The sequence below is a fragment of the Physella acuta genome, unplaced genomic scaffold, assembly GCF_028476545.2.
Source record: "Physella acuta isolate Inbredline_101_S28 unplaced genomic scaffold, ASM2847654v3 ptg001345l, whole genome shotgun sequence".
NCBI classification, from domain to species: Eukaryota; Metazoa; Mollusca; class Gastropoda; family Physidae; genus Physella; species Physella acuta.
The window spans coordinates 169,597-188,457 of NW_026732860.1; the positions used below are offsets into that span (position 1 = coordinate 169,597).

At 32.6% G+C, this 18,861-nt stretch overlaps 1 protein-coding gene and 1 long non-coding RNA gene across 2 annotated transcripts in view; both read left to right on the top strand.

The window, feature by feature from the left end:
- The window catches only part of LOC131958613 (uncharacterized), a 265,579-nt gene that overhangs the window by 166,986 nt on the left and 79,732 nt on the right, over positions 1 to 18,861 (top strand). The window lies entirely within an intron of this gene.
- Positions 14,770 to 16,249, top strand: LOC131958615 (uncharacterized). The gene is made up of 3 exons (XR_009389254.1): positions 14,770 to 14,823; positions 14,999 to 15,145; positions 16,118 to 16,249. It is a non-coding gene; the product is annotated as an uncharacterized LOC131958615 (long non-coding RNA).

The window sequence follows — 18,861 nt, forward strand, 5'->3', positions numbered from 1 at the left end:
CGTAAACACGATAACTTGGGTTTCGTTTCATTTATGTTTACGAAATTTCAAACATAAGTCTTATACATAATGTGTAGTTTCTGTCAAATTTTTAGCAATTATAAGTATAATTGGTAGGCTACATACTCTACTTTCAAAAACTTCCGAAGTTTCACATAAGTATAACATTGTATGCGTATGTTTCTGTCTATTTTTGAACGATTTCCGGTAAATGTTAATGGTACTTAACTCTTTTTATTTCTGTGGGAACAAGATAACTTTAACAAATAAGTATAAGGTCTTATATTTGGATCACTTTAAATGTTGAGTGACCTCCGTTATGCGGAAGAGAAAGTTTACGCTATTCCTGGATTCTAAATAAAGATCACCTGAGTATCGTTTCAGTTAGCTGGACGAAATTTCCTACATAGGTATATGATCTCATTCACTGGTTGTTGTCAAATGATGCGTGATTTCTGATTACCAGAAGTATTACTTTAGGCTATTTATGATTTCTCAAAAAAGTATTCAATGTTTGATTTATAAAGTAATAATATTGCGCTCATGCATTTTGAGTTTATTTGGTGCGCAATTGATTTTTCTACGCGAATTCGATTCTAAAGATTAAGTAACACAAGTAATAAAAACATTTCTATTGTCCGATTGCAGCGGAAGTGGCACTCCCCTCACAATTAGGCTGTAAAAAAAATTACCAGAAATTTTAAGGGAGAACACTCCCGCTTTATTTTTACTCTACTTTTTTTTTTACTCTATTTTAATTTTTTAAGTAAATTAAGTACTGAAAAAAAGTTAATTTAAAAACTTCTGCGGTCCGATTAAATAGGAAATACCACTCCCTTACTCTTACATACTAATATTCGAGACATTTAGATGTAATACTAGCGTTATTATAAACGCAAATATTTACATTTATATATCATAATTACTTTCGGTGCGCATATTTAAATTTTTAACATTCCATGAAACACATTATATTTACTGTATTTTTATGTTTAATCTAATATTTATATTTTAGTGCAATCGCCTTTTGGAAATAGTGTACTATATTCTCATGATATTATGATTTAATACATTCTATAGGACATACCACCTATAACATCTGCCAATTTAAGAATCTGAATAATAAAATCTATTGTTTCAGCAAATAAATGCGAAATTTCAATATTTCAGCTAAATTAATGCAAGTGAAAATAATAAACATTTGACTAAACATTTTCAACTGAGTAAATTAGAAATGAATTTTTTCTCCAGATTCCGTACAGAGATTGTTATAACAAAAAAAAGTGGTTTTAAATTTTATTTTAGAAATACCAATACGGACAATAATAACTAATCAATATACCACAGAGGCGTAGCGAGGGGGGCGGGGGGGGGGGACATATGTCCCTGGGCGCCGACCTTAGGGGGGTGCCAAATTGAAAGTTTGAGGGGGGGTGCAAATGAAAAGTTCGAGGTGGGGGTGCAAATCGAAAGTTTGAGGGGGGGGGGGGTGCAAATGAAAAGTTCGAGGGGAGGGGGCGCAAATCGAAAGTTTGTCCCCGGGCGCCGGGAGGGGTCGCTACGCCTCTGATATAACATGGTAATTCTTCTTGAACAATACGTTAAATACACCTGTTTTGTTTTGGGAACATGCTTTTATCTATACACCATTAAACGTATTTCTATTTTCTGTTAAAGTTTAGCGAGTACTAGAAACGTGTGTCTATCACCGTCGATTGTTCTTGTCTTTAGTTATCTAAAATTACCGTATAAATCGGACGAATCTCCCCAAGATGGGTGTCGTGCAGTTCTGTGTAAGCGTCTCTCCTTGTCCTACATATTCCAGTCTTTTGTAACACACCTGACCAGGTGTCATAGGGAAGTCACGTGATAGCCGTGGGTCAGTTTGAAACACGTCGAAAGTAAAATTTTGTGTTCTTTTTGCTGTTTCTATGTCGTCCCCTCTGTGCAAAGAAAATTGTTGGTGACTGAGATAAATTAATATAACAATAAACCATTCTCATTTGTAATCAAGGAAACAAAAAGTACTATTAATTAGGTACTACTACCTTGCACATTGCATTTGAAAATGAGACAACTTCCACATGTAACATACTTTGGTATTTAAAATTAAAACGTTAGTTAAAATTTAACTTGTTGAAATTAAGGGTGGATTTTCTAAATTTGACGATCCACGGAACAGATGGAGTGGAATTCACCTGTTTCTGACATCGTGTGGTCAGTACTATGCTAAGCCGCCTTAACTTTCTCTAATCTTAGTCAGGTAACCATGAGAACTGGGTGGAATCAGGGACGTTCTACGGAAACGAACCCTGAATTCATACTTGCTCTTTTAGGGTTAGCAGTCGTAATGCTCTACAATACAACTACGCCATAACCTATTTTCTAAATAGGCAACATAATGACCTACATTAAAATGATATTGTCCAGATGGCTAAAATATGTAGATTGGAGGGTGCACAAAAGAGAGAGATAAAGAGAGAGAGGGAGAGAGAGAGACATAACAAGAAGGAATTAACAAACCTACAAATCCGTCCCGCCTGACACACACGAATGCTATCTATTTTATATACTTTCTGTTTGAAAAAGTGTTTAATAAACATAACTGTCACAGACTGTATTATTATGTATCTTTATTATATTGTGTTTTGCATGAATGAAGAGTACCTGGCTAGCGGAAGGACTGTCTGAGCGATCGTCATGTGTTTTTCCGTGTTTTGGGTGAGATCGCTCATTGACGTAAGGGGAGAGAAAGTAGTGAATAAAAGGGAGAGCGAAAGGTGAACGGGTGTTGTGTGCTAGGACTTGGGACTGGAACGATGGCAGTGAATGTAAGATGTCTCCATGACTTGGAGTCGTGATTATTATTTGTACCTATATCAGTTGATCTTCAAATATGGATGTACCACGGATTTATCTGTACATAGTGTAAATAAAGTTGTCATTTCAAGTTGCCACTGTTGCTCGTGTTCCTGTATGAAACCCACAACAACAAAGAATACATGTTGTTACATATGGTGTCAGAAGTGGAGGCAATAAAGTGATGTTGCTACATTGTATTACTGTTACTTATGATGTCACAAGTGGTTGAAGAATTGGTGCTACATATGTCAGAAATGGAGATATTACAGTCTGTGGTCTTCCACTGTTTACCAAGTACGTCAAGTTCTTGAAAGTCATCTATCTACACTCAAGTCAGAAGGGTTGCTGTAGTCAAGTCAGACGTTTTGTTCAAGTCAAGTCATCAACGTGATAATTTTTATCACCTTATTTCGATATTGTCTCACCAATGTCGAGTAAATATCGTCTGTGTGTTTTTTCTGTTTGGATTTAGCCGATCAAGTCTTAGTGTTTCTTTTCTACTGTTTGGATTTAGCTGTTCAAGTTTTTTCTATATGGATTAGCTGTTCAAGTTTTTCTACTGTTTGGATTTAGCAGATCAAGTTTATTTTTGTAACTGTTCCTAAACTGTTCCTAAAGATGTCTTATCTAAAACTGGACAAATTTCTACTCTGTAACAGGCTACTAGAACTATTTTGAATTTTTTTAACTTTTTGGAATCAACAAAGTGAACTATTTTTGTACTATATATGTACTATGAACTTTTCTTGGATTACTAGATGTCTCTAATCAACTGAACAAAGCCAGAATACAAGAAAGGGTATTGTAAATTAATTAACATTTATCTATTGTCAACTAATGAATTTATGAATTTATATTTTATGTCATAAATAGAATATATATCAAAATGTCAAGTCGTACATATTATAAAGAGCTAATGAAGGAGCTCGACATTCCGATGGTTAAGATGTCGAGACTAGAAGAATATATGGAAATGGCGAGGGATCTAGGCATTAAGAAGATGAAGAAGAAGATAGCCTGGGCAACCAATCGACTTGAACAAGACAGAGAAGAAGAAAAAGAAGCATTGGACAAAGAAACAGAACAACCCCGACTAGTTCATGAAGAAGTAATTAGAGAATTAGATGATGAGATAGAAATAATGCGTGATAGATTAAGAGATGCTACATACACACATGAACCTAAATTAGAAAGTCAACAGGCAGAACTTGAAGAAGTAAATATTGGCAACCTTTGGAATGAAGAACAGAGTAACATAGTCCAGGAAGAATTGAAACCCAAGGATAAAACAGAGGGTGAACTTAATAAGGATTTAAAGGTGACAGATACATTAGAATGTCTTAAGATTGACTCTTTATTAAATGATACGCAGGTACACGAGAATATTATTGAAAGTTGTATCACAAGTCCATCAGAGAATGGCAGTCAAAATGATTTAATAAGCCCATCAGTCAATGGCAGTGATGATTTAATAAGTCCATCGGAGAATGGCAGGAATCATGATAAACTAATGATGATTAATGAATCAGTGAACTTAATAAGCCACAATGAAGAGAACGTACCTATTGAAGATTTACTTCAAAAATTGGAGTCAAACTTTAAAGAAGATATACTAGAACTCAAGGATAAATTTAACAAAGAAATGGAGAAATTAACCCAGAAATTTATGTGTGAACTAGAATCAATAAAGAAGCACAAGGAAGTTAAGAAAGATGAAAAAATATCTACAAACTACAATGTTAATAAAAATGCACAGAATGAAAGTAAAAGAAATGTAGCAAACTTTGAATACAGTCACCATGTTAATAAGAATGTCATTAATGTCATTAATGCACAGAATGAAAGAAAAAGAAATTTAGCAAACTATGAATACAGTCACCATGTTTATAAGAAGCCAAAATCTAGATGTTTTTACTGCGGAAAAACAGGTCATTACCAAAATCAATGTTGGCATAGGTTGGCAAATCAGAGAAGAAACAATTATGTACACAGAAAGTCATGTGAGAAATACAGTAATTTAAGGAATAATGTATCAAGTTCAAATCAGAATAACAAAAGTGTGAATAGGTATACTAATGGAAGTTACCGACGCAACACATATTATGAGAGGCCAAAGCAATGCCATAATATTTATATTGAGTTGGTTGATGAACCAAACGAACGTACACAAAGCAAGATAACAACTGACGTTGTTCAGAAACCAGAAGAGATTATTAAAACAAATGAAGTAACACAAGTTACACGAATTCTAGGAAATAATTATGGTAACAAAGCTAAAAGATACACATACAATTTGAGGGAGAGATGGCATACAGGTCATCGTCAACTGCACGAGAACGATTACTCATGCTATAGAGGATGCTAAGATAAATTATCAATTGACAGTTTATTAATATTATACAGTCTGTAACTGTAATATATAAATATCAAATAATGTGTTTGAGTAAACATAAATTGTGTACTATATCTAAAGAATGTAAACTGTATTATGTTAAACCTATTCTATACTATTAATTAACAGTGAATAAAGTAAATCAAGTAAAAGTTAGAGACTATTATTCCGCATAACAATAAGACGGAAGTCTCAATGATGAATTGTGTGTTAGTCATACCTGTGAAAGGCAATGTTGTTGTGTTGTGACCTAGATATGGCTGAAATGGGTCGACTAGGGGAGACAACAAAGTATATTACTCATGCGTGGTAATAACATACCTTGATGATAAGGAAGTCTTTGTTTTTACTACATAGGATATAGTTATTTAAATTATGAGTTGAATTAAGTCTTTGATAATTTCAACTATGTATTATGTTTTGGTAATTAAGTCATGTACCAGACTGGTTTGGTAATTTATTACACCCATTTGTCTTGTTTATACTACAATTACTGGGTAATTGAAATGTTTTTCTTTCTCATATTTGAATATATTACACATAATGCTTGTACATTTAAAGTTTTTGTTAAAAACACTGACATATTTTAATTATCACTGATATAGTCACTACATACTGTTGTATTTGTATGCACTATAAATTTATGACTACGAGTGCTTAGTCTAAAATGAATATATTTTACTCTACTTTGAGTTGTACACAATTTTTTGTTGTCTGGCACATGATCCTGCCCTACCAATACTGTATTTATAAATTTTGTTGTCTGGCACATGATCCTGCCCTACTAATATTGTATTTATAAATTTTGTTACACAAAATTTTATTCGAAGGGGGGACGTGTCACAGACTGTATTATTATGTATCTTTATTATATTGTGTTTTGCATGAATGAAGAGTACCTGGCTAGCGGAAGGACTGTCTGAGCGATCGTCATGTGTTTTTCCGTGTTTTGGGTGAGATCGCTCATTGACGTAAGGGGAGAGAAAGTAGTGAATAAAAGGGAGAGCGAAAGGTGAACGGGTGTTGTGTGCTAGGACTTGGGACTGGAACGATGGCAGTGAATGTAAGATGTCTCCATGACTTGGAGTCGTGATTATTATTTGTACCTATATCAGTTGATCTTCAAATATGGATGTACCACGGATTTATCTGTACATAGTGTAAATAAAGTTGTCATTTCAAGTTGCCACTGTTGCTCGTGTTCCTGTATGAAACCCACAACAACAAAGAATACATGTTGTTACAATAACTAACCTGTTGACCAAAACTATCTGCTCCACCATGTAGAGGCCTCTCAGATCCACCATCCACCACCCTGGGTTATCTGTGGCTGAATGGGCACAGTGTCCACTAGATGCTTGTGTATCATCGAATCCATCATTAGCACAATCAGCTTTCCATTCAATGCTAGAAAATACAGAGCTTAGATAAGCTGGCTTATAAAGTGCCACGTTCAGGAGATCCCCAGCCACTAAAGACAGGTTTGTGAAGTAAAGGATACAAACTAATAACACGGACGCCATTTTATTCAATGACATAGCTAAACTCTGAGGCCGTTACGAAATGTTGCCACTCCGTTTTATTGGAATTAAATGAAGGTGACCACAAATTTCAGTGATAATTTGCCCCATTTAAGATTTAAAATTAAGATGAAATTTATGTTTTACTTAAAAAAGCAAACAATAGATACTGATGAGTATTTTTTTAGTTTCGGGTAATACCTATTACTATTTGAAAAGAAATTCTTTTTACTACACGATAATTCATTTTTTGTTTTAATATAATTGCTCAGTACAACATTATTTAAATTCGTCTTACATATTAAGAACAAAGGCATGTGTATGTGCATTTGATTTCCAATCTTATTAAAATCTTGCTTATAATTCATTCAGATATTATGATTTAAAAATGATTAACAACATAATTAAAAGTAATCTAACTTTGATTTATATTGGTGTTGTTACTCTAACATACTGTAGAGGTCATTTACCTTATTCATTATAATTATGGTGTAAGTTTTGATGCATTTTATGTTAATATATCACACTTGAGACATTTAGAGCATTTTAGTTAACGATGTATTGATATACGTTAAATGAAACGTTAGAATGATAGCACACATTTTTACATACTTAAAAAAAAAGTTAAAATAAACACTAGCAACTTAAATCTTAAAGTCGAGGAAAACCATTGAATAACAAATTTTAAAATGTTAATATTTTTTCCTTTTTTTCCCCACAATAAATTTAAGCTAATCAGTATGAAGATGATAGTAATTGTGAATACAATTTTATCTTTGCAAATATTGAGAATTTTATTTTTTCTATTCTATTTTGTGTATGTGATCGAGTTTTGTTTGCCTAAAATAAATTAGCAAAATTTAAATTCTCAAAATTAAAAAAACAGGCCTTTACATTTTGTTTTTTACTAAACCCCACACGTTGACTATAGCATATGTAGTGCTACTCATGTTTAAAAATAAAGACCTTAAACTAATGACACATTTTATAGATTTTGATTTAAAATGTTTTTTTTTAAAGTGCTGATTATTTTAACGAACGTATGCATCATGGTACTCCCATTGGAGCCCGGGGCGCTTCGGGTCACGCAATAGCTGGGGAGCCGGCGGCTGCGCCGATTGAATCTTTAACGCTGAATATAGTGGTAGTCCTTACCCGCTATGGAGGACGCCCAAGTAATGGATACCATGTGTTTAGATAGAACTCTCGGCGCCCATAACATTTTTCATTTTTTTTTTCCGCAGAAAACTCTTCGAGAGTATTCTCATCAACTTGCCAAAGTTTTAGGGCACTCGGATGAACAGTGCGCCACCCCTGTGAATTTGAATTTTTTTTTTCACAGAAACTTTCCCAGGAGTATTCTCAACGACTTCCCAAAGTTTCCTTGCGATTGGATCAAAGTATAGTTGTGCGAAAAGACAAACAGACAAAGAAACAAACACATACATTGCTTTATAAATATTCATATCGATAGATTAATTCCATAGCCGCCATGGTTAAAAAAGATCGGTAACTAATGTAAGTCAACTATATCAACGTCCCGTTTGAACTTTTATTTACATGTGTTACTATTGCCACTTTATTCGAGGTTGATTTTCCCATAAGTGGTTAATAAAATCAATTACATATTAGGCTTGAAAGAGTTTACCCTATAATTTGTTACTTAATGTGTGTAGTTGTAATGGTAAGAAATCGAATAATCAAATGCGTCTATAATTAATGACATATACCAGATCAGGCGACTTGAAAGGATTTTTGTTTCTTTCATCATCGATTTTAGTTTCCATAAAACGTCAGCTTTCAATAAATGAGCAAGCTTTTTTGTCTCCATAGACTTCTCTCTTGTGTGTAGATTGCGAGGTAGTTAATATTTAAAACCCACGCAGTTCAAGGTTTACGAAAGTTTTTTATTTGCTGTTTTATATCGATTACCAACTGAAAAGTGGTGTTTAACAAGCAGTTACTGATTGTTAACATGAAAACTGTCTAGCTCTAGTAGATAAGTTTAACCTTATTTTATATTGCATGTTGCCAGCTTAACACTGGTTTGATCATATACAGTTGGATGATATATTATATATGAAATACAACTATTCCGATATTTTATAAATCCAAGTTGTCTCTTGTCATTTTGATATATAGTATATAATGTGTGCTGTAGTTTTCGAGATCCATGTTGCCTTTGATATTTATAAAACGTATTAGTGAGATTGGGTTACAGTCCCTGGAACAAAATGTATTCCAGTTTTTATACTTCTACAGAAGCGATCCTATGCGCTGAATTATTCAAACTACGCCTAGTCTGCTATAGTTGTTTTAATGTATTGTATCTGATACACTTGTGTATAGTTATTGTGTGAGTGTTTTCATTTAAGATTATGTTTAGTAACAAACTTAATCTCAGTCAGACTTTTTTTTCTATGGAGGGCACTTGAAAATTTCTGGGGGGGGGGGGGGGGGTGAAGGTTGGAGGGTGGTATGACGACAACGCACCAAATAAAATGAGGGCTAAAGTAATAGTGCAAAACGTGGAAAAATATATACAGTTTCTATATAAACTAAAAATTTAGTTTCTTCAGGCATGAGTTTATTGTGTGTGTATGTGGGGGGGGGGGGGGGGCGGGGGTTCTATCTGCAAAATGCAAAAATCATTATAAAAATACACCAGATAAGTAAATGGTAGTATTACAATGGAGTTATAGTTATAATAAAGGACACTAAAGAAATCAAATGATCAAATTTAAATGGTATCTAACTCACTACAACACTACACGTTTTGATTATGCCAATTCTAAAAAAAATATTTAAAAATATTAATTAAAATTATTAATATTAATTAAAAAATAAAAAAAAAAATAACCACACATAAATATTTAAATTTAAGCATATTGATCACAATATATTTTAAAGCTGTTTTGTTTTTGGTATCATCTTTATCTTGCCCTTATTCTAATACAAAGGGTATTGTAAAGAATCCACGGTGTTTGTTATTTTAAAACAATTGTAATTTTTTTAATTTAAAAAATCGAAAACTAAAACTACAAACTGTTTATACATACAATCGCATTTTTAAAAAAAAAAGTCAATATTAAGAAAATGCTTTTCTAAAACGTTAAAAACTAAGTTTCGGCAAGTGGTTTTGTGTGAATGCTCCTAGCACCACTTAAGTTTCTATATAAAAGACAGTGCTAGAGTTTGGAGACAGTGAAATAACACGTCTTGGGTTGACGTTTAACAGCTGACATTCTGTCGTGGTCCTAACCCAGTTGACAGCTGTACACGTCTCACTGTCACGACGTTGTACACACAGGGAGGTGCAGGTCAGGGGGTCAGGGGTGTAGGTTACAAAGATTGGGGGCACTTGCAGGAAATAGTTGGCTCTAGCAAAAAATGTGTTTTCCTTGTAGGCTGCAGAGCTGACCATGACTTTTATCTCACAAAAATTTAGAGCTTCGAGCGTGTATCTGAAAGAAAATAATTTATATGTATATTTCACTCTAAATATCATATCCATCGAGTGTTTCTAGTAATTATAATTAATTTAAATTGCTGCAATTGTACCGTGCAAATATAAAGCTGATAAATGATTTTTTTTATCTTTACCTTCAAGTAATTGCCAGTTAATTTACCATTTCCTGTTTTTTTTTAAACCAATAACCACCTATCTGTCAATTCAACGCTTGGGAAACATGTCTTTACTAAACTGCTCATCTCTTAAACAAGCTAGCACGCCTAAATTACAATACCAACAATTTTAGAATGGTTCCCAGTAATTTAAAGATTATAATAATGTGTTCCTTTTATATAATAAACTGCTATTTGTAATGTGTGTATTCTATCGTTTGTGTTAAACTGCGTTATGAAGACCATTCACACTAATTATCACACAACGCTTGTATTATATCGGAATATAGGCCTACACTGTATATTTTAAAATGCCTTCTTGTACTACTAATATTTATAATATAAGTACGTGTGGTTTGTTTAAAATAATAAACATATCTTAATATATATTTAGAAATGTCTTAAATTTGTATTTATATATAACTAGAACAAATAAATTCATTAAACCTATTATAAACAAATTAAAGCAAACTAATTGCAACGAACCTTATAAATCTGACGAATCTTCCCAAGATTGGTGTAGTACAGTTCTGTGTGAGCGTCTCTTCTTGTCCTACATATTCCAGCCTTTTGTAACACACCTGACCAGGTGCGATAGGGAAATCACGTGATAGCCGTGGGTCAGTTTGAAACACGTCGAAAGTAAAGTTGTGTGTTCGTTTTGCTGATGCTAGATCGTCACCTCTGACGAGAGAAGATTATGTTATGTCGATAGAGAAAACGTTCATCCAAATAAAATAACATTTTTTTCCATTATTTTTGTTCATTGTTGACGTTGTTTTGAGAATATCCGTCCTCTATATTGTTCGTACGGTGAGAACATTTTCGTTTATATTCATCCATATATATTTATATATATGTGTATATCTATAGCCACACACATTTAAAGTAACTATTCGAACCTGAAGGCCATAGGGCCAGGTGAAGTAGAGCTTACCACTTCTATTTTCACCAATTTATTAAAGATTGGAGTTGTCTTAAGGTTGTCCCAGTGAGTATGCGTCTCTATATTATTCGTACGGTAAGAACATTTTCGTTTATGTTCATCCGTTTAATTATGTTTGTGTGTGTATGTCCATAACGTGATTCGGTACACATGAGAGCTTAAGTTGTCTTAATTTCCCTGCGTATATGAACCTGGGATCCAACCTCAAAATATTCGATACATCAAAGATTATCACAATAGTAACCTATAACAATCTTATCGACATTTACTTTGAATAAAAGCGAAAAATAATGTAAAAAGAAAATTAAACAAAGAAATATTTAATTTAATATAAAAGTGTATTATTTGTATTTAAGAAATGTAATAAGTACTCACACCCTTACCTGTTGACCAGAACTATCTGCTCCACCATGTAGAGACCTCTCAGATCCACCATCCACCATCCTGGGTTATCAATATTTGAATGAGAACAATGTCTGTTATAGATATTCGTATCATCAGATCCATCGTTAGCGCCTTCAGCTAGTGTTGGAAAAGTAGTTTGTGGCATCAAAGAGCTCACCCAGGCGGGTTTGTAAAGCGCTGCGTTCAGTAAACTACCTGACCCCAAACACACGTTGGTAATGTAAAGAAATACAGAGAACATTTTACACAACTTTTACAAATTGTGGAGTGTCGTTTCAGTTTATACAATGCTATCAATTGGGTGACCACAGACAAGATATATATTTAGCCCCATTTGATATTTGTACTTATATTAAAATATTTGCAACGTAGACAGTTTATTATTGTGTATTAAATAATATATAATTAAAAATGCGCTTTAATGTAGACCTATTTATTATAAAAGCGGGAGAGTTTTATACACTATTTGAAGTTTTCTTACTTTAAAAAAGTATTTTGAATGATTTAAATGATAATACATAATTTGATGTAAATAGCTTTTAATATATATATTACATTATTTTCTTCCTGTATTGTTTGTCATATCATTTATATAAAATTGATGATACAATTATAGTCACCAGAGAAGTTTAAAATAAACAAAATGACAAAACAGCCCAGTCGCTATAACAGGACTGTAATAACTTCTTTTGCAATCATTCTTTGAACGTCATTGCAAATGTTCTTGAATAAAGTACGATTTTTAGATCAGTTTTAATTTATATTGCAAGAAATTCAAGTACCAAATTTGTGATTTAAATTGGACACCTTAGTCAAATAAGCGTAACATTTGTTAAATATATTTTTATATTTAGGCAATGTTAAGATAAAAGATGATTATATATATATATATATATATATATATATATATATATATATATATATATATATATATATATATATATATATATATATATTTATATATATATATATATATGTGTGTGTGTGTGTGTGTGTGTTAGGGGTGTGTGTGTGTGTTTGAAAAGTCAAACATAGCTGATGCTGTTTTAATAGGCAGTCGTCAAAGATTTACAATGTTCTATTTAATCGAATACTAACAAAACCCCCTAGTTACTGTCGACGAACTGTTAAGCAGAATACTTAAACATCTTATTTCCCAGAACAGAAATGTCGAAGGTAAATAATGGAATAATTTTATTGTTCGAAAAGCATACATTGCAAATACTTTTTGATAAGCTGAATCTGAATGAACTCTTTGTGATAAAATCATCGATTTTAGTTGAACACAAATGTCTGACATGAATAAATGAGCTTGACGCTAACTCAATGAACTTGCTGTGGATGGTGGAAGAGTAGTTAATGATAAGTTATCCGACTGTATAAATATTTCGTTCATTATAAGCTGCGATGGTTCTATTACAAATGATCTCAGGACAAATGTTCTCAGATAAAATATCCCCGACAAAATGTCTCATGAATCAATTACCACAAGACAAAGATCTTAGGACGAATGATTTCAAGACAAATGATCTTATGTTTAAGAGATATCAGAACAAAATATATCAGGGCTAATGATACCAAAGACAAATAATCTCAGACAAAATATTTATTGCTTTTAGGATGGTATAGTATAAAATACATAAATATAAGCAAAATTTAAAAAAAAAACTTATTCACAAACATAAAAACACATTGCTTTTCATTTTTACACTGTAGATAACGTAACAATTTTACTCATTAACTTCGACCTTGGGAAGTTTTGGCCACGAAACTATTTTCCTCGCACCACATTTTATTGGTAGATTTATAATCTGATTTAGAAGATCATCCAAGCTTAAGAGATACCATCATGGCTGCTAAATTTTGCGAACTAAAGCAAATAATTAATGGGGTATTTTTTCAGTAGCCACTTAATACTTCCTTGTTATCATAGCGCGTGTACATTTCTACAGATGGTAACATAGGATTAGATAACCTGACACACGCGTAATTGACATTTTTTTTACCACTAGATGCTGAATATAACCTTGAAGATGTTGTATATTCAGAACATGTGGATTGGAGAACATCCAAAGATACAAAACTAAAAACTTAAATTTATTTCAAGCTATACGTGTTTCAGTATCTACGTTGCTAAGTTTATTTATTCAGTTTAATGCAACAAAGCAGAAAATGTTATTGTTTATGTAGTACCATCCCCTTTTTTGTACATACGTTACCTAAAATTATCTATATAGATTTACTTTTATGCAATCTAAATATAGTCTCAATGTAACTATCAGCAATGTATCGTAACAATCGTTTCCCTGTTAAGAATCCCATGTATCGTTACAATCTCATTGTAACTACTCTAATGCGTTAAAATTAAATGAGCTTTGCCACTGCATTCAACCATTTTAATATATTGAACTTCCCTTCACCTTACTTAAAACGCGAACTCACTAACTTAACTGCACGCTAACTCTAGCTTAACCGACATATTGTATTAAGCTCCTAACTAAGTCTGCTGAAAGTTAAAATGACACTATCTGGCGAAGGTTTACCGGGCATTGTGTATTGTGCAATAACTGAGAACGGTAAATAATATAGTTTAACTAAAACTAAGTGGTTCAACTTGAAGCTATTAATAAGGCCAAATACGTATTTTATTTTCCAGCAATTAAAGTAACTAATCAGCCATTATTTATATATAAACTATTATTTTGAATTAGCGTATTTAAAATATGGGTAAACACTAAAAGAAAACATTTCAATAAACACGAATAGCGTGTGTTTTGGGGTATTGAAGTTTGAGAACCTCTAGTGATGAATAACCTCCGGATTAATTAAACTATAAACAACAATGTGTGTTAAGTAATGGATTTTTCATAATCTCCAAAGTCATGATTCGCTATCTTATCGTAAAATATGAATATTGATTTTGTATTTGCGTACTTTGGATCAATCAAAATATTTTTCCCTTACATAAAAATAGTCCGTCCCTATATAAAGTTAATTTTCATGTTCCTGGGGACATAGGCCTACTTTATTTCAAACTCAACAAGAAATATATAACATACGATAACCAACTTAATGTAATTGTAATATATATATATATATATATATATATATATATATATATATATATATATATATATATATATATAAGTATAAAACCGATTTAATTATCGAAAAAATGCATGCATTTTCAGAGATTTTTGAGGTTAATGTGTCACAGTTGACACTTGACTGCTCTGTTTTGTTTTACAGAAGATGCATAAGATCACCATGTCAATCCTCTGTGTTGTCGTTCTTGTCGTTTGCCTACCCGAAATACAATCGACACCCGCGGTTCAACAGAGGAATGAGCGAAATTCTATAACTGCTTCCTTAAAGAAAGATGCCACTGCTTCAGAGGTCAGTAGTATAGTTAATTTTCATTAAACTTTGATGTGTTAAAAAAGTGTTATACTTCCCTTTTCGATTAAAGAAAAAAAATTCTTAATATTATAATGTATAGTTAGCTTTCGTTTAGTTTTAAAATTTCATACATTCATATTCAAAACTTTACAAGTGACATTTTTTTTTAATTATGTAACTGAGAATATTGAACATATGACTATAAATGCAAGAACACATAGCTGCTAAATTCTAGGCTATTCTAGGATTTCTTTAAAATTTATCACGTTCAGAGATAAATAGTTAGAATATTTAGTTTCGTATTGTTATTATAACGGTTGAAAAATACCTGTCAACTACTTAAATAAAAACGTACTGAAAATCATTTCTGTTTTATGCACATAGTTAATACAATATCACAATTGCTATCTTAAAGATTACTTATCGTGCTTACATCCTGAGAAGGTTTCGGCTAGGTTTATTCATTTCTGGGATATTCCATATAGACGTTTACAAGATAAATAAAATAATCTTTGATCATTTGATTTGTTGAATTATTTGAGCAATCCATTGCGGTGAAACGCATGGGTGTATATACATGTTTAATCATAGCGTAAATGATCAATGCATTACGTATTCCATTGATAATTCCTTTTTTAAATTTTATAACTTATGATTCACAATTACCTGTAGCCGTTTGATTTGGTTACAGACTACTTTATTTTATAATTACACAATACGATTTTTATTCAACAGTAAACCATGTACACATTCTATACGACTTTACAAAACAAACAAAAAGCAAAGAAAAAGAACTTTTGTTGTTTTTCCTTAACAGCTGAATTTTTCCGTTAAAAAACATGCAACAACGGGTATTTAAAGTATAAAATACAATATTCGATTGGTTTGTACCATAGCTTGATATCAACACATTTAAAATAAAATTGATTTATAAGAATATTATAAAAACTTAGAAATCTATTGTTGCAGAAAACAGAGGCAGTAGAAGACGATGTCGCAGACACGAGCATAGAAGATGTGAATGATGAATCTGCAGATAGCAGCAATGCGGTGACAAGCTTATTCCAATTGTTTTTTATGCGCTTTGGGTGAAATATACACAACAATCTTCAGTAAAATAAAAAAAAAAGTTGACTTGATTGCGTGCGTTTAAAGTAATAAACATTGTAAATGCCATGTTTAAAAAATAATACAAAGCTACATCAAAACAATAAGCACTCCATTCGCATTGGTGTCAGATAATTATAAGACTTGGGTAGCAAACGTTCTACTGACTTGGATCCCGATTTTAAATATTCGGGTTAAAAGCCTAGGCCACGCCCCTGAATCCACTCAGCTCTTTTGGTTACCTGACTGACGGTTAGGCATATTACTGACATCACTATCCTCTTGTATGCCGGCGTTTTTTTTCCTTCCCCTTACGTCATGGTTAGGTACGGGTAAAAATGATGAATAAACGCAAGAATTCAGCACACAGCGTAACATACCTAAAATCTATATCCGTCGCTATTAAAACTACCTTCGAGTTGAAATTCTATAAATTATTTTGATTACATCAGCCACGTATTTGAAAAGGGTTTTATTGCTTTGGGTGTAAAAACAATCACTTTTCTTTATGTTTATGAATATAAAATGTCCTATTGTACTTTGCTTATCGTGCAGGGTGCGTGCAGATGCTGATTTAATCCGGGATTTGGATTAAGCCAAACGAATTAAGCGCTAAGCAAACGAGATCAAATGAACATGTAACATATGTTTTGTTGTTTTAGGCAATGTATATTGTTTTTATTACAATGCAGGTTTATATGATTTTTATAACTGCTTGTATGCACACGTATATTCTTCGGAGCCCGTCGCTAACAATGTAACGCAAATGAAACATTTTATACCAGCCGCCCCCACCCACCACATTGTCTGGTGAGCTGTGGTCACGCTAAATGTTTATAATCATAGAGCCGGGTTTAGTGACGGCTCTTAGGGGCAAATAATTTAGTTTGAAACGATTTTAAACTTAGGGGAAGTAACTAAGAGGAGGCTGCTTTCACGGGGGAAGGGGGGGTAGGGTAGGGGTTGGGGGAAAGGGGGGGGGGGGTAGAGTTTTAAAGCAAATATTTTCAGTGGCAGAATTGGTACTGCCGAATTCACAAATTATGAATTACTGAAAAGTAGAAAATAAAACAACTAAATAGCGGTGTATGATACGCCGCGGGTCGGCTCGTTATATATATAGATTAAAGGATTTAATGTACCCGGTTACACGGCCACGGTTCAATAAACCCACTACGCTTCATTTAAAAAAAAATTGGGCGTGAGTCGTTATTAATGTTCTTGCCTCTATAACCCTGACCCAGCGAGCCATGCCGATTTTCATTCACTGATAGCAACCAACTCTATAGATTGTAATGAAACGCTTGTATAGCTTACGTATCCATATTTGGTTTCAATCATTAATAACAATCAACTCTACAGATTGTAATGAAACGCTTGTATAGCTTACGTGCCGATATTCGTTTTCAATCATTAATAATAACCAACTCTACAGATTGTAATGAAAAGCTTGTATAACTTACACACTAGACTTCGAGTGTTTGACGTTTCGTAGCAAAAGTTCTACACACTCTGAAAGTCAAAACATTTTTGTTTGATATTTTCAACACGTATCACCAAATTCTAGCCATTGTTACATATATCTAGTACTTACACCAAATTCCAGCCATTGTTACATATATCTAGTACTTACACCAAATTCTTGCCATTGCTGCTTTTAGATGGTACTTATACTGACACATCTATATCCGATGCTCACAATAACATCTAGTCATTGCAACTTATATCTGATATTCACACCAACATCTAGCCATTACCACATATATTTGATTTTTATACCAACATTTAGTTTTTGCCACATAGCTTATATCGGATGCTTACAACAACTTCTCACCACGCCTACTGATCAAGCGGATGTTGGTAATAGCCCACAAAATGGTTGCATCACGTAAACAATCAAAATGTAATTCAAATCAACTAGCTATAGTCAAGAATAAATTTATATTTTCAACTTCTACATCATATTTTTTTAATTAAAACTTGGCTAGCTACAATATCAAATCTTAAAGTATGGTTTATAAGAGTGCTAAAGCTGAAAAGAAATACAACTGGCTATAATCATAATTATTTGTATTATCTCCCTTCAATCCTAAATGTATTTTTTAGTTAAGTAGCTTTTGCAGGCTAATACTATTTTCTTTTTGTTTATTTTTTATATTATGTTTGCTTTCAATCCTCATAACATTATACTTACACAGCTCATATTATTTTGTAATTATAAATGTACATTAAGCTTCGTTGTATAGCAGTTTACAAATCTAACCACGTATGCTTGCCACTATTTTTTTCTATATTGACATTGATTTCGAATTTGTTTTCCAATTCTATAATTATATTGACTATAATAGATTTGCAGTTCATTGTATAAAGTTAGTTACATTAAACCAACTGTAAAATCAGAGTTTGTACAAAACACATTAAGTAATATTTATCAACGGTTACAAGTTCATAAATAAAACGAACAAGGAATTCATTTGTATTTTATTTTATTGACGCTGCTATGTTGTTGTGCAGTAACGTTTCTTTGGTTCTTCTACAGAGAGCCGCTCATCTTTGAACTAAGCTGGTAGACGGCATGTTCCATACCAATATGACTGTTCATTAAT